General features: G+C 45.1%; 1 long non-coding RNA gene across 1 annotated transcript; it reads left to right on the top strand.

Moving 5' to 3' along the window:
* The first annotated feature begins 13,575 nt into the window (after positions 1-13,575).
* On the top strand, positions 13,576-15,270 carry LOC127295222 (uncharacterized). Its single transcript, XR_007847623.2, has 2 exons — positions 13,576-13,926; positions 14,889-15,270. It is a non-coding gene; the product is annotated as an uncharacterized lncRNA (long non-coding RNA).
* Positions 15,271-15,475: the final 205 nt, after the last annotated feature.

Raw genomic sequence — 15,475 nt, 5'->3', positions numbered from 1 at the left:
GCTCGTGTCCGCGACTGTACTTCTATACATGTAATTGCCTGTTGGCGTAATTGTACATGTACTTGCTCGTGTGAGCGGTTGTACTTTTGTAGTTGTACTTGCTCGTGCACGGCGGCCGGACATACGTGATTATACCGGACGCACGTGGTTGTGCGCACGTGGACGTAAGTACTAGAGCTACTCTACCCGCGCGGATGGGCGTGTCATGCAGAGCTGACACATGTCAACCGTAGATACATTGTGAGGGACGAAGTTTCCCTTCAAGAAGGTTGGTCTCTAGCTAGTGGTACCCACATCGGAGAGTCCAATAATGCGCTGGCACAATTCAGAGCCCAATACAAGCGTCGGCAACCCCATGTCGGCCTCTTAGTGTGGGATGGAATCCCTCGAGCCCGCTTTTCAGCCAATGAAAGAGTTGTGAGCGTACTAAATGACCGGTCGTCCGGGCACGTTGCCGAGGCGTGTCGGTGTGGCGGGTAAAATACGCGTCGGCATATGGAAGCTCGTCTGCCGAGGGCACTGGAGATTTATTGCGCTAGCACCCCGCCCAACTACCACCGGCCATTATAAACCGGCTCCCTCGCCTCAAACCCTAGCTGTCGCTCATACAGAAAACCATCATCAATCACCGCTTAGCACAGAAAAACCGATAACCGCCGAGCCTTGGACCGCAATGACCACGAGGCCGAAGGGAGTAGCACCGGAGGCAGCGATGGTGCGCCTCGCCCGTGCAACATTACCATCGATAAGGTCGCTGTCCTCGCTAAGGCACGCCTCCTCGTTCCGCCGGACTGGCGTCTCCCTCATGGCTGGAAGATGAGAGTGGTAGGGTACACTGTTCCTCCCATCACGACGGCGTGGGAGGAGAACAACCCCACCTGTGCGCATGAGAGTGTAATGTGGTGCCCCGTCTCGAGGCCGGGCGCAACTCAGAGCCCGCCAATGTATAGCCCCTACAGAGGGCCGTACAACCGCATCGACCGCCACACCTTCTGGAATGCCAAGGACTTCGACACCATCCTCGCCGCGTATAACTACGAGCCACCGTCGAAGCAGGCTTCGCGCCGGCTACCGCCACTGTACGGCGAGGCACGACCATGACCCGGTCCGCGTCGCGCGCTTCCAACCAGGTTTTTACCGATGGTCACCGTCAAGACGGAGCCTATCTCGCCACCGCATCGCTCGGGCATCATCGTCCTCAATCCACCTTGGACGACGCGCCAGTCGTAGGGGATCCTTCTGGCGTCGCCCCGCACCGCACATTGGCACCCACAAGAGGGAGCCAAAGCTGGAGCTAGAGGTTCCGCCGAATTGGTAGTAGGAATACCTCCCCACACATGCACAAGTTTGGGCTCCCGATTACCCCGAGGACTCACCGGGGCTCACCAAGGGCGCTCCTCCAGCCGGCGGACATGGCGCCCGTCGACCCCGAGTACGCCAAGTTGTGGTCTGCCACAGAGAGCGGCGCCGTCATCCTCCTAGGTAGCGGTGATGACAACAACTTCTCCTCGTCATTCTAGGACGGTGGCGACGACCACCACCACCAGGAAGACATGGCCGACTATGCGGACAACGACGACCTCGACTTCTCACCCCCTTTCAGGGCTAGTGCCACCGTAGATTTAGGTTTATTTTAGTTAAGTTCAGTTTAAATTTCATGCAAACTTTTTTAGCATATGTAAATTTGAACGAAGTTTCGCATTTTGGTTACATTTGATTGTTAAATGTTTTTGGGGGTTTCTTATCGGGATCACCGGTGTGGGGCAGTTCTCCCAAATGGAGGAGAAGGTGCCGACGCCTCCAATAAAAAACTATCGGTACCTATTGCTGCGCGTAGTTGATGTATGTCTTTCCGTTCAACACGCGACCGTTGGGAACCCCAAGGGGAAGGTGTGATGCGTACAGCAGTAAGTTTCCCTCAGTAAGAAACCAAGGTTTATCGAACCAGTAGGAGCCAAGAAGCACGTCGAAGGTTGATGGCGGCGGAGTGTAGTGCGGCGCAACACCAGGGATTCCGGCGCCAACGTGGAACCTGCACAACACAACCAAATTACTTTGCCCCAACGTGACAGTGAGGTTGTCAATCTCACCGGCTTGCTGTAACAAAGGATTAGATGTATAGTGTGGATGATGATATTTGCAGAAAACAGTAGAACGAGTATTGCAGTTGATTGTATTAGATGTAAAAGAATGGACCGGGGTCCACAGTTCACTAGTGGTGTCTCTCCCATAAGATAAATAGCATGTTGGGTGAACAATTACAGTTGGGAAATTGACAAATAAAGAGGGCATGACCATGCATATACATGTTATGATGAGTATTGTGAAATTCAATTGGGCATTACGATAAAGTACATAGACCGCTATCCAGCATGCATCTATGCCTAAAAAGTCCACCTTCAGGTTATCATCCGAACCCCCTCCAGTATTAAGTTGCAAACAACAGACAATTGCATTAAGTATGGTGCGTAATGTAATCAACAAATACATCCTTAGACATAGCATTGATGTTTTATCCCTAGTGGCAACAGCACATCCACAACCTTAGAACTTTCACATCTTGTCCCATTTAATGGAGGCATGAACCCACTATCGAGCATAAATACTCCCTCTTGGAGTTACAAGTAATGACTTGGCCAGAGCCTCTACTAATAACGGAGAGCATGCAAGATCATAAACAACACATAGATGATAATCAACATAGCATAGTATTCCATATTCATCGGATCCCAACAAACGCAACATGTAGCATTACAAATAGATGATCTTGATCATGTTAGGCAGCTCACTAGATCCAACAATGATAGCACAATTAGGAGAAGACGACCATCTAGCTACTGCTATGGACCCATAGTCCAGGGGTGAACTACTCACACATCACTCCGGAGGCGACCATGGCGGCGAAGAGTCATCCGGGAGATGATTCCCCTCTCCGGCAGGGTGCCGGAGGCGATCTCCTGAATCCCCCGAGATGGGATTGGCGGCGACGGCGTCTCTGTAAGGTTTTCCGTATCGTGGCTCTCGGTACTGGAACTATTATCGACGAAGGCTTAAGTAGGCGGAAGGGCGGAGTCGGAGGGCTGACGGGGGCCCCACACGCTAGGGCCGCGCGGGCCCCTCCTGGGCCGCGCCGCCCTAGTGTGGAGGCGCCTCGTCGCCCCACTTCGGTTCCCTTTCGGTGTTCTGGAAGCTTCGCGGAAAAATAAGATCCTGGGCGTTGATTTCATCCAATTCCGAGAATATTTCCTTACTAGGATTTCTGAAACCAAAAACAGCAGAAAACAGCAACTAGCTCTTCGGCATCTCGTTAATAGGTTAGTGTCGGAAAATGCATAAATATGACATAAAGTATGTATAAATCATGTGAGTATCATCATAAAACAAGAATGGAACATAAGAAATTATCGATACGTTGGAGACGTATCAGCATCCCCAAGCTTAGTTCCTACTCGTCCCGAGTAGGTAAACGATAAAAAGATAATTTCTGAAGTGACGTGCCATCATAATCTTGATCATACTATTGTAAGCACATGTAATGAATGCAGCGATTCGAAGCAATGTAAATGCAATGAGTAAACAAATGAATCATATAGCAAAGACTTTTCATAAATAGTACTTTCAAGACAAGCATCAATAAGTCTTGCATAAGAGTTAACCCATAAAGCAATAAATTCATAGTAAAGGCATTGAAGCAACACAAAGTAAGATTAAGTTTCAGCGGTTGCTTTCAACTTGTAACATGTATATCTCATGGATATTGTCAACATAAAGTAATATAATAAATGCAATATGCAAGTATGTAGGAATCAATGCACAGTTAACACAAGTGTTTGCTTCTTGAGATAGAAAGAAGTGGGTAAACTGACTCAACATAAAAGTAGAAGAAAGGCCCTTCGCAGAGGGAAGCATTGATTGCTATGTTTGTGCTAGAGCTTTTATTTTGAAAACAAGAAACAATTTTGTCAACGGTAGTAATAAAGCATATGTATTATGTAAATTATATCCTACAAGTTGCAAGCCTCATGCATAGATTACCAATAGTGCCCGCACCTTGTCCTAATTAGCTTGGATTACCTGGATTATCATCGCAATACATATGTTTTAACCAAGTATCACAAAGGGGTACCTCTATACCTCCTGTACAAAGGTCTAAGGAGCAAGCTCGCATTGGATTTCTCGCTTTTGATTATTCTCAACTTAGACATCCATACCGGGACAACATAGACAACAAATAATGGACTCCTCTTTAATGCATAAGCATTTAGGAACAAATAATATTCTCATATGAGATTGAGGATAGTTGTCCAAAACTGAAACTTCCACCATGAATCATGGCTTTAGTTAGCGGCCCAATGTTCTTCTCTAACAGTATGCATACTCAAACCATTCAACTCATGGTAAATCGCCCTTACTTCAGATAAGACGAACATGCATAGCCACTCACATGATATTCAACAAAGGGTAGTTGATGGCGTCCCCAGGAACATGGTTATCGCTCAACAAGCAACTTATAAGAGATAAGATGCATAAGTACATATTCAGTACCACAATAGTTTTTAGGCTATTTGTCCCATGAGCTATATATTGCAAAGACAAAGAATGGAAATTTTAAAGGTAGCACTCAAGCAATTTACTTTGGAATGGCGGAGAAATACCATGTAGTAGGTTGGTATGGTGGACACAAGTGGCATAGTGTTTGGCTCAAGGATTTTGGATGCATGAGAAGTATTCCCTCTCAATACAAGGCTTAGGCTAGCAAGGTTATTTGAAACAAACACAAGTATGAACCGGTACAGCAAAATGACACGCGTACAGCACGCGACCGTTGGGAACCCCAAGTGGAAGGTGTGATGCGTACAACAGTAAGTTTCCCTCAGTTAGAAACCAAGGTTTATCGAACCAGTAGGAGTCAAGAAGCACGTTGAAGGTTGATGGCGGCGAGATGTAGTGCAGCGCAACACCAGGGATTCCGGCGCCAACGTGGAACCTGCACAACACAAACCAAGTACTTTGCCCCAACGAAACAGCGAGGTTGTCAATCTCACCGGCTTGCTGTAACAAAGGATTAGATGTATAGGGTGGATGATGATTGTTTGCAGAAAACAGTAGAACAAAGATTGCAAAGAGATTGTATTTCAGTAAAGAGAATTGGACCGGGGTCCACAGTTCACTAGAGGTGTCTCTCCCATAAGATAAACAGCATGTTGGGTGAACAAATTACAGTTGGGAAATTGACAAATAGAGAGGGCATGACATGCACATACATATTATGATGAGTATAGTGAGATTTAATTGGGCATTACGACAAAGTACATAGACCGCTATCCAGCATGCATCTATGCCTAAAAAGTCCACCTTCAGGTTATCATCCGAACCCCCTCCAGTATTAAGTTGCTAACAACAGACAATTGCATTAAGTATTGCGCGTAATGTAATCAGTAACTACATCCTCGAACATAGCACCAATGTTTTATCCCTAGTGGCAACAGCACATCCATAATCTTAGAGATTTCTGTCACTTCCCCAGATTCACGGAGACATGAACCCACTATCGAGAATAAATACCCCCTCTTGGAGTTACAAGCATCTACTTGGCCAGAGCATCTACTAGTAACGGAGAGCATGCAAGATCATAAACAACACATAGATATAAATTGATAATCAACATAACAAGTATTCTCTATTCATCGGATCCCAACAAACACAACATATAGAATTACAGATAGATGATCTTGATCATGTTCGGCAGCTCACAAGACCCGACAATTAAGCACAATGAGGAGAAGACAACCATCTAGCTACTGCTATGGACCCATAGTCCAGGGGTAGACTACTCACACATCACTCCGGAGGCGACCATGGCGGCGTAGAGTCCTCCGGGAGATGATTCCCCTCTCCGGCAGGGTGTCGGAGGCGATCTCCTGAATCCCCCGAGATGGGATTGGCGGCGGCGGCGTCTCGGAAGGTTTTCCGTATCGTGGCTCTCATCGGGGGTTTCGCAACGAAGGCTATTTGTAGGCGGAAGGGCAGGTCGAGGGGCATCACGAGGGGCCCACACCCTAGGTCGGCGCGGCCAGGGCTTGGGCCGCGCCGCCCTATGGTTTGGCCACCTCGTGGCCCCACTTCGTTGACTCTTCGGTCTTCTGGAAGCTTCGTGGCAAAATAGGACCCTGGGCGTTGATTTCGTCCAATTCCGAGAATATTTCCTTACTAGGATTTCTGAAACCAAAAACAGCAGAAAACAAGAATCGGCACTTCGGCATCTTGTTAATAGGTTAGTTCCAGAAAATGCACTAATATGACATAAAGTGTGCATAAAACATGTAGATATCATCAATAATGTGGCATGGAACATAAGAAATTATCGATACGTCGGAGACGTATCAGCATCCCCAAGCTTAGTTTCTGCTCGTCCCGAGCAGGTAAACGATAAACAAAGATAATTTCTGGAGTGACATGCCATCATAACCTTGATCATACTATTTGTAAGCATATGTAGTGAATGCAGCGATCAAAACAATGTAAATGACATGAGTAAACAAGTGAATCATATAGCAAAGACTTTTCATGAATAGTACTTCAAGACAAGCATCAATAAGTCTTGCATAAGAGTTAACTCATAAAGCAATAATTCATAGTAGAGGCATTGAAGCAACACAAAGGAAGATTTAAGTTTCAGCGGTTGCTTTCAACTTGTAACATGTATATCTCATGGATATTGTCAACATAGAGTAATATAATAAGTGCAATATGCAAGTATGTAGGAATCAATGCACAGTTCACACAAGTGTTTGCTTCTTGAGATGGAGAGAAATAGGTGAACTGACTCAACAATAAAAGTAAAAGAATGGTCCTTCAAAGAGGAAAGCATCGATTGCTATATTTGTGCTAGAGCTTTGATTTTGAAAACAAGAAACAATTTTGTCAACGGTAATAATAAAGCATATGTATCATGTAAATTATATCTTACATGTTGCAAGCCTCATGCATAGTATACTAATAGTGCCCGCACCTTGTCCTAATTAGCTTGGACTACCGGGATCATCACAATGCACATGTTTTAAAGTGTCACAAAGGGGTACCTCTATGCCGCCTGTACAAAGGTCTAAGGAGAAAGCTCGCATTGGATTTCTCGCTATTGATTATTCTCAACTTAGACATCCATACCGGGACAACATAGACAACAGATAATGGACTCCTCTTTTATGCATAAGCATGTAGCAACAATTAATTTTCTCATTTGAGATTGAGGATATATGTCCAAAACTGAAACTTCCACCATGGATCATGGCTTTAGTTAGCGGCCCAATGTTCTTCTCTAACAATATGCATGCTCTAACCATAAGGTGGTAGATCACCCTTACTTCAGACAAGACGAACATGCATAGCAACTCACATGATATTCAACAAAGAGTAGTTGATGGCGTCCCCAGTGAACATGGTTATCGCACAACGAGCAACTTAATAAGAGATAAAGTGCATAAGTACATATTCAATACCACAATAGTTTTTAAGATATTTGTCCCATGAGCTATATATTGTAAAGGTAGAGGAATAGAAATTTAAAGGTAGCACTCAAGCAATTTACTTTGGAATGGCGGAGAAATACCATGTAGTAGGTAGGTATGGTGGACACAAATGGCATAGTGGTTGGCTCAAGTATTTTGGATGCATGAGAAGTATAAAAGTACCTCCAGCAGCTGAATCCAATAGGTTCCGCGAAGAAAAATTCAGTCCAGCATAAAAGGTTTGGATGATCATCCAAGTAGTCAGTCCATGGGTTGGGCAATTTTTAACCAAAGATTTCATTCTTTCCCATGCTTGGGCAACATGCTCAGTATCCAATTGCTTAAAATTCATTATGCTACTTCTCAAAGATATAATTTTAGCAGGAGGATAATATCTACCAATGAAAGCATCCTTACATTTAGTCCATGAATCAATACTATTCTTAGGCAGAGATAGCAACCAATATTTAGCTCTTCCTCTTAGTGAGAAAGGAAACAATTTTAACTTTATAATGTCACCATCTACATCCTTATACTTTTGCATTTCACATAGTTCAACAAAATTATTAAGATGGGCAGCAGCATCATCAGAACTAACACCAGAAAATTGCTCTCTCATAACAAGATTTAGTAAAGCAGGTTTAATTTCAAAGAATTCTGCTGTAGTAGCAGGTGGAGCAATAGGTGTGCATAAGAAATCATTATTATTTGTGTTTGTGAAGTCACACAACTTAGTATTTTCAGGAGTACCCATTTTAGCAATAGTAAATAAAGCAAACTAGATAAAGTAAATGCAAGTAACTAATTTTTTTATGTTTTTAACATGGAGAACAAGATAGTAAATAAAGTAAAACTAGCAACTAATTTTTGTGTGTTTTGTTTTAGTGCAGCCAACAAAGTAGTAAATAAAAGTAAAGCAAGACAAAAATAAAGTAAAGAGATTGGAAGTGGAGACTCCCCTTGCAGCGTGTCTTGATCTCCCCGGCAACGGCGCCAGGAATTTACTTGCTGCGCGTAGTTGACGTATGTCTTTCCGTTCAACACGCGACCGTTGGGAACCCCAAGAGGAAGGTGTGATGCGTACATCAGTAAGTTTCCCTCAGTAAGAAACAAAGGTTTATCGAACCAGTAGGAGCCAAGAAGCACGTCGAAGGTTGATGGCGGCGGAGTGTAGTGCGGCGCAACACCAGGGATTCCGGCGCCAACGTGGAACCTACACAACACAACCAAATTACTTTGCCCCAACGTGACAGTGAGGTTGTCAATCTCACCGGCTTGCTGTAACAAAGGATTAGATGTATAGTGTGGATGATGATGTTTGCAGAAAACAGTAGAACGAGTATTGCAGTTGATTGTATTAGATGTAAAAGAATGGACCGGGGTCCACAGTTCACTAGTGGTGGCTCTCCCATAAGATAAATAGCATATTGGGTGAACAAATTACAGTTGGGCAATTGACAAATAAAGAGGGCATGACCATGAACATACATGTTATGATGAGTATTGTGAAATTCAATTGGGCATTACAACAGACAATTGCATTAAGTATGGTGCGTAATGTAATCAACAAATACATCCTTAGACATAGCATTGATGTTTTATCCCTAGTGGCAACAGCACATCCACAACCTTAGAACTTTCTGTCACTGTCCCAGATTTAATTGAGGCATGAACCCACTATCGAGCATAAATACTCCCTCTTAGAGTTACAAGTAATGACTTGGCCAGAGCCTCTACTAATAACGGAGAGCATGCAAGATCATAAACAACACATAGATGATAATCAACATAGCATAGTATTCCATATTCATCGGATCCCAACAAACGCAACATGTAGCATTACAAATAGATGATCTTGATCATGTTAGGCAGCTCACAAGATCCAACAATGATAGCACAATTAGGAGAAGACGACCATCTAGCTACTGCTATGGACCCATAGTCCAGGGGTGAACTACTCACACATCACCCCGGAGGCGACCATGGCGGTGAAGAGTCCTCCGGGAGATGATTCCCCTCTCCGGCAGGGTGCCGGAGGCGATCTCCTGAATCCCCCGAGATGGGATTGGCGGCGGCGGCGTCTCTGTAAGGTTTTCCGTATCGTGGCTCTCGGTACTGAAACTATTATCGACGAAGGCTTAAGTAGGCGGAAGGGCGGAGTCGGAGGGCTGACGGGGGCCCCACGCGCTAGGGCCGCGCGGGCCCCTCCTGGGCCGCGCCGCCCTAGTGTGGCGGCGCCTCGTCGCCCCACTTCGGTTCCCTTTCGGTGTTCTGGAAGCTTCGCGGAAAAATAAGATCCTGGGCGTTGATTTCGTCCAATTCCGAGAATATTTCCTTACTTGGATTTCTGAAACCAAAAACAGCAGAAAACAGCAACTGGCTCTTCGGCATCTCGTTAATAGGTTAGTGCCGGAAAATGCATAAATATGACATAAAGTATGTATAAAACATGTGAGTATCATCATAAAACAAGCATGGAACATAAGAAATTATCGATACGTTGGAGATGTATCACCTATTTGAGGGATGCCGGTGGAGATTCTCTAAAGAAACATCGATAGACCATAGATGCATAGACTTACATAGCACCTTAAGTTTTTTTCTTTGAACGGCATACCACTGTAAGTAAACCGACAATAGATCTTAAAAAGGAAACCGAAAATTCAATTCTTTATCACTATGTTCATAGGATATATTTTTTGTATTTCCTCCGATTCATATTACTTGATAATAACATAGATATGTATCTAGACACATTTTAATTGTACATACATCCATTTTACAAGCAAGTAATATGAATCAAAGGGAGTATATATTTTTTGCAGTTATTATTTCTACACCAATAGTTTTTGTTAGTAGTAAATTGTTTTTATAGGGATCAGGCATCAACGTTGAAGGTTTACATGGACGTTTTCATATAGAAAAATGAAATGCAAGTAACATTTTCTTTCACAAGGAAGATCAAGCAAGTCCCTAATGTTTTTGGCATAATCATTCTCGCTGATATTTCGTTCCTTTCTTGGCATATAGCATGAGATTTAACTCCTATCCACCACAAATATCAAAATCTGGCAGATCATTCCGAATTTACTCCTACAGCTCCAACCTTTCCTGCCCAAATCTCCTGCCTTGTCCAGATTCGGCCTTCCGAGCATGCTCATCTCTTTACTCACTTCCGCCCTCTCAACTTTTGCCCATGTGTTGGCAAGTTCTTCCACCGTTTCTTCTTTCCATACGCTCCAATTGTCTTTTGCATCTTTAGCTGCCTCTCTACTGCAATACCAAAAGCATGCAGCTGAAGAACTCCCTCTTCACCATATTTCTCCTTTGTCTGACGTCTACACTGGTGAGTCTTTGCATTGTTCTCTTCTCACTCACGTTATCATGTCTTCTCCTGTCTTCAGTGTCTTGATTCCTCCTGTTGATCTCTTCTTGTCAGGCGCTCAAAGAAATTCTGAAGCTCCCTGCGGCTATGAATAAAACAAGGAGTGATCATGTCAGTGCGGTGGAGCAAACGGGCCAAGAAATGGGAGCTGAGGCATCCACAGAAGTGGAACATTCAGACGAGGAACACGATCGCAACTTGGGGATGCTTCTTCAATGGCCAGTACTGTAGCATCCTCCTGATGCTCTCTTTCTTAAACTGCTGCTGCTTATGTGATCGATGTGTGCTCTGCACTCTGCTCAGTTCTCGGTAACAGTCTTATTGCACGTGCCCGGCCTCTGCTCTCCATGCTACTAGTACTAATCTACATTTGTTCACTGAATATGGTGAAAGATATCACGGTAAAAAAGTTTGATCTACTCTCTGTGCTTGTATCAGGTTTGCCTATTTTCTGGCTTGGTAAAAATTCAGTATGCATTGTTATATGTTCCATAGACTACACGGTATGTCTTGTATTGCGCTGGCTTAATTTCCTATCTATGTTAAATGGTGAATTTGTTTTGAGATGGATCATGGCCTTTTTGGATTGAAGAAATTTTATAGAAACTTTGGAGGATTCTAACCCATAGGATTTTTTCCTATGGAATGTCTTAACCCTGCATTTCGAAGGTGCCCTTACCTCCTATTTTGCAACTTTTTCACTAATAACTCATTTAGCAAGTTTCAATTCATATTATCCCAAATATAAAAATATCGTTATTAAATTTTGTGACCAATCAGGGAAAAGGGCGGATTTTTTCCTTGCCCTAATGCCCTATACCACACCAGAAAAAAAAAACGCTGCCTGCTGTTTTGCCGCCACATTTCAAAAGTGGGGCTTCGTTATCAAAGATCAGTTTGTTTCTCGTAACCCGATGCTTCAGGAAGTAGTCATGATAAATCCATGGAAAAGGGAGCTGTCAGCTTCTCTCTACATCACTGAATGCTTCCACGACTAAAAGAATATGGCTTGCTCGGGCAAAGACAATACTCTTTCATATAACTGAATAATACAGTCATATTCTTGCCTTGACAAATTTGTTCTCCACCGGATTTATCGTCCAACTCGTACTCCTTCTGTCAGGAAATCTAGACGGCCTTCTGTCATCTCATTATTGAGCCTACTGATAACTCTCGAAATATTCAGGTGGCTGCAGTTAGGGTAACAGAGGTGATCGAACTGGATGAAGCTCCTGGGCTCTCAGCCTCAGCTTTGGATGAGGAGCCCAATTCAACAGTTCAAACTGCTTTACTGCGCGAGTCCTCAAACTCGATAGAGCAGATTCCAAGAATTGAAGTTCCCATATCACAGGATGCATCAAATCCAACAGCTGTAAATGAGTCGGTGATCCCTCCACCTCGATTCTCTGCCTCTATGCCACCTACTGCACCTCGAGTTATGGAAAATGGTGAGGATATTGATGAGTTGTGGTACCCCTAAATCAATAACAGCCCTCCATTTTCATCCATCCAAAGGCCTAAAAGAATTCATACTTCTCTCCAAATCGTGAGAGGTATGTATCATACTTCTCTCCAAATCGTGAGAGGTAAACAGGCGCGCTATATCGCGGCGCGCTAAAACTAAGAATTTGCGCGCGGTAAACAGATAGCGCGCGCGGTGCCGATTTTTCCTCCGCCAGGCGCGGTAAAATGCAGCGCGTGTGCGGGCTGAAAAAATGGTCCTCCACCAGGCGCGGTAAAATACAGCGCGCGCGGGCGCGGAAAATAGATTTCTAGACTATTTTGCATTCACAAAGATCAAATAAACATCTACATCCTCATATTCCTCCTCCCCATCGACGGCTTCATCATGCAAGAACGAGGATCCAACATTCATTGTCTCCATGAATGCCGCATCATCCACTCTACATTGCAATGAAATTCATTACTGTACGGCTAGGTATGCATCAATAAACTAGAATTCGACAAAAACTAGTGTTTTTTTACCTCTCGGGCATTTCATCATCCACCATATGTGCGCCCGCGCGGTTGCCGGATGGAGGCGTCGGCTGGGTCGGCTGGGTCGGCGGAGGAGGAGGAGGAGGCGCCTGGTTCGGCTGGGTCGGCTGGGTCGGCGGCGGAGGAGGAGGAGGAGGAGGCTGCCGGCGGGCGACGGGCTTCTTTGCTTTCTTCGGCGGCGCGACGGCGGCGGGGCCGAGGTGCGGCCGTTTGTTCTACGACGCCTTCCCCCTCCTCGGCGCGGTGCCTGCGCGACCATACGCTGCAGCGGCGCACTGCGTGCGGTGCCCGCGCGGCGGGACGAAGAGCGCGCACGCGACGGCGTTGGAGTTGCCGCCGTCGGCGCCGCCGCTAGGGTTTGGCGGTGGCGCGGCGGAAGTGGCGGCGGCGGAGGGTGCGACAGAGTAGGGAGGGGTCGGCGGGTTGCCGGAGGGGTCGTCCATCGTCGGGATCGCCGGCGGCGCGCGGAGACCACGGATTGGGCGCTCGGGGCAGCGACGCGGAAGAGGAAGTTTCAGCGCGGGGGATTTTTCGCGCTTGGACGAGCGTTGCCGCGCGCTGTAGCCGACGCGCCAGATATGCCGCTCCGGTTTGTGCAAAACGCCGCGCGCTCTAAATTTTTTACAGTGCCACGCCGTTTATCGCGCCTGCTGGAGCGTCATTTTCCCTCCCGGACGCGCTATATCGGATGTTTTTATGCCGCGCGGCCTATATACCGCGCCGCGCTGGAGATGCTCTAACCCTCGTTCCACCGAGAACTCGCTGGGTGGGTGCCGCCGCCGATCCACAACTCCGGCGACACTGCCGCCTCGCTTCCTACAACCCGATATCTCTTCCTACATCCCCTCTGCTGCCCCCTTACCGAACAACATCCTGTCCTGGCCGCGGTGCGCCCTTGGCCTCACCCTGTCCTCTTCGCTCGCCAAGACGGCCGAGGTCTTCACGGTGGTCCGGGAGAGGTGCCTGGCTTTCATCGCGTCACAGCGCCCTTGGCGGCTCGGCGTTGGTTAGTTTCAGGAACTTTTCTCTGTGCAGGTGAGCTGCCTGCCTAGGATCGTGGGAGCTTAAGTATACTTAGCAGTCCAGTTAGCATATAGAAATATTCTTTGCTCTATCTGCAATGGTTGAAGTGTAACAGCCACTAATTGATAATTTTCAGATTATTATATTTGCCATCTATCTCTGGCATGTCTATATCTATTTTCTATGGATCTGTAAACCTGAGATTATTTTATACAGGTTTTAGCTGTATTACTGAAGTGTTTGACACTTCAGCGTTGAAATCTGTATGAATTACTAAGCAACAGTTTGCACGGTGAAACTATTCCTGCATGTGCAATAGTATAGTCATTTAGTCTTGAGTTATGGATAGATTTTTTTGCAGAAGGCTAATATTTTCAGCTCATGAAAAATGCCCTGAATGGCTAATCAGTTGCCCATTAATAAGCTGTAGCCCGTTTAGTTGCTGCCTGTAACTTCTAGCAATGTTCATATTAACAATATATAGCCTATTTTGGTTTTGCTGCCCAATTGAAAAATGTTCATATTGCTATTTGGCTATTTTCCTTGTGCCTCTTATGTTTCCATAGTTATACTCTACTGAATGTTTTTCATTGTTCTGGAAATAATAGTTTCAAGTTACAGTCTTCTATATATTACATATCGCCACATTCCAGCCTTTTTGTTTTGTTTTGTTTTGAGCTGGATACAATCTTCTCTGAAAGTATATTAGGTAGGACCGCAGAGACGAGTAAAATTATGGTTCAGGGTGACAAAACTATATCAGGTAGGAGTATATTTCAAATTATGGATTAACAGTGAGCAAGTAAGAGAAGGAGCTTACGTGGTGGCAGCACATTGTTCCTGACAAAATTACAGCACATAGTCTCAGTAACAGCACACCTGATTTTACAGGGAAAGGGAGGCATAACTGTACTACATCTTCTATGTAATTACAATGCGAAATGGCTAAAACTCTACTCTGAAACTTTTTCCAGAGTTGAGCTCCACGGCTTCTTCTTTGGTGGCAGCTAGAGCTGGCGAGGCTCACGGCGCGGAGAGGTACCCAACGAAGGCCTCGCCTTTGAGAACAAGAGAAAGAAAAAAGAATAATATATTGTCCAGTTGCCCAAGATGGTCCTGAACTTTATGGCGAGGCATGATTGGAATTTGCTATGATCCTTGTCTCCGGTGTTTACTTCAGTTTATAATGTTTCGTACTAGCTGTTTTTTTATTGAGTTTGGTACTACCAGTGTTTGCTTCAGTTTATCGAGAAATCTGGCAGCTAAGTTAGTTATCTTGTTTGATTCAGTTGCATTTGTTGTTCTGTTTGATTGAGAAATCTGGCAGCTAAGTTAGTTATCTTGTTTGATTCAGAATATTCTTTATCCTACTTCTGAAATAGTTCAATTGCACACTGAAACACATCGTTGGCATGTAGTATGTAGAGAGAAAAAAAATGACTGCTCTAGTGTATGGTTTTCGCTGGAATGGCTCATGACAGTGTCTCAATTCTGAGTTGCACATCCAAAACAAATTGTTGCTAGCATAAACACAAGCACCGGGCCGGTCAGAAAAGTCGTA

The sequence above is a fragment of the Lolium perenne genome, chromosome 4, assembly GCF_019359855.2.
Source record: "Lolium perenne isolate Kyuss_39 chromosome 4, Kyuss_2.0, whole genome shotgun sequence".
Taxonomy (NCBI): domain Eukaryota; kingdom Viridiplantae; phylum Streptophyta; class Magnoliopsida; order Poales; family Poaceae; genus Lolium; species Lolium perenne.
Note: the sequence above shows the minus strand (reverse complement) of the source record. Positions and strands in the feature narration are given on the sequence as shown.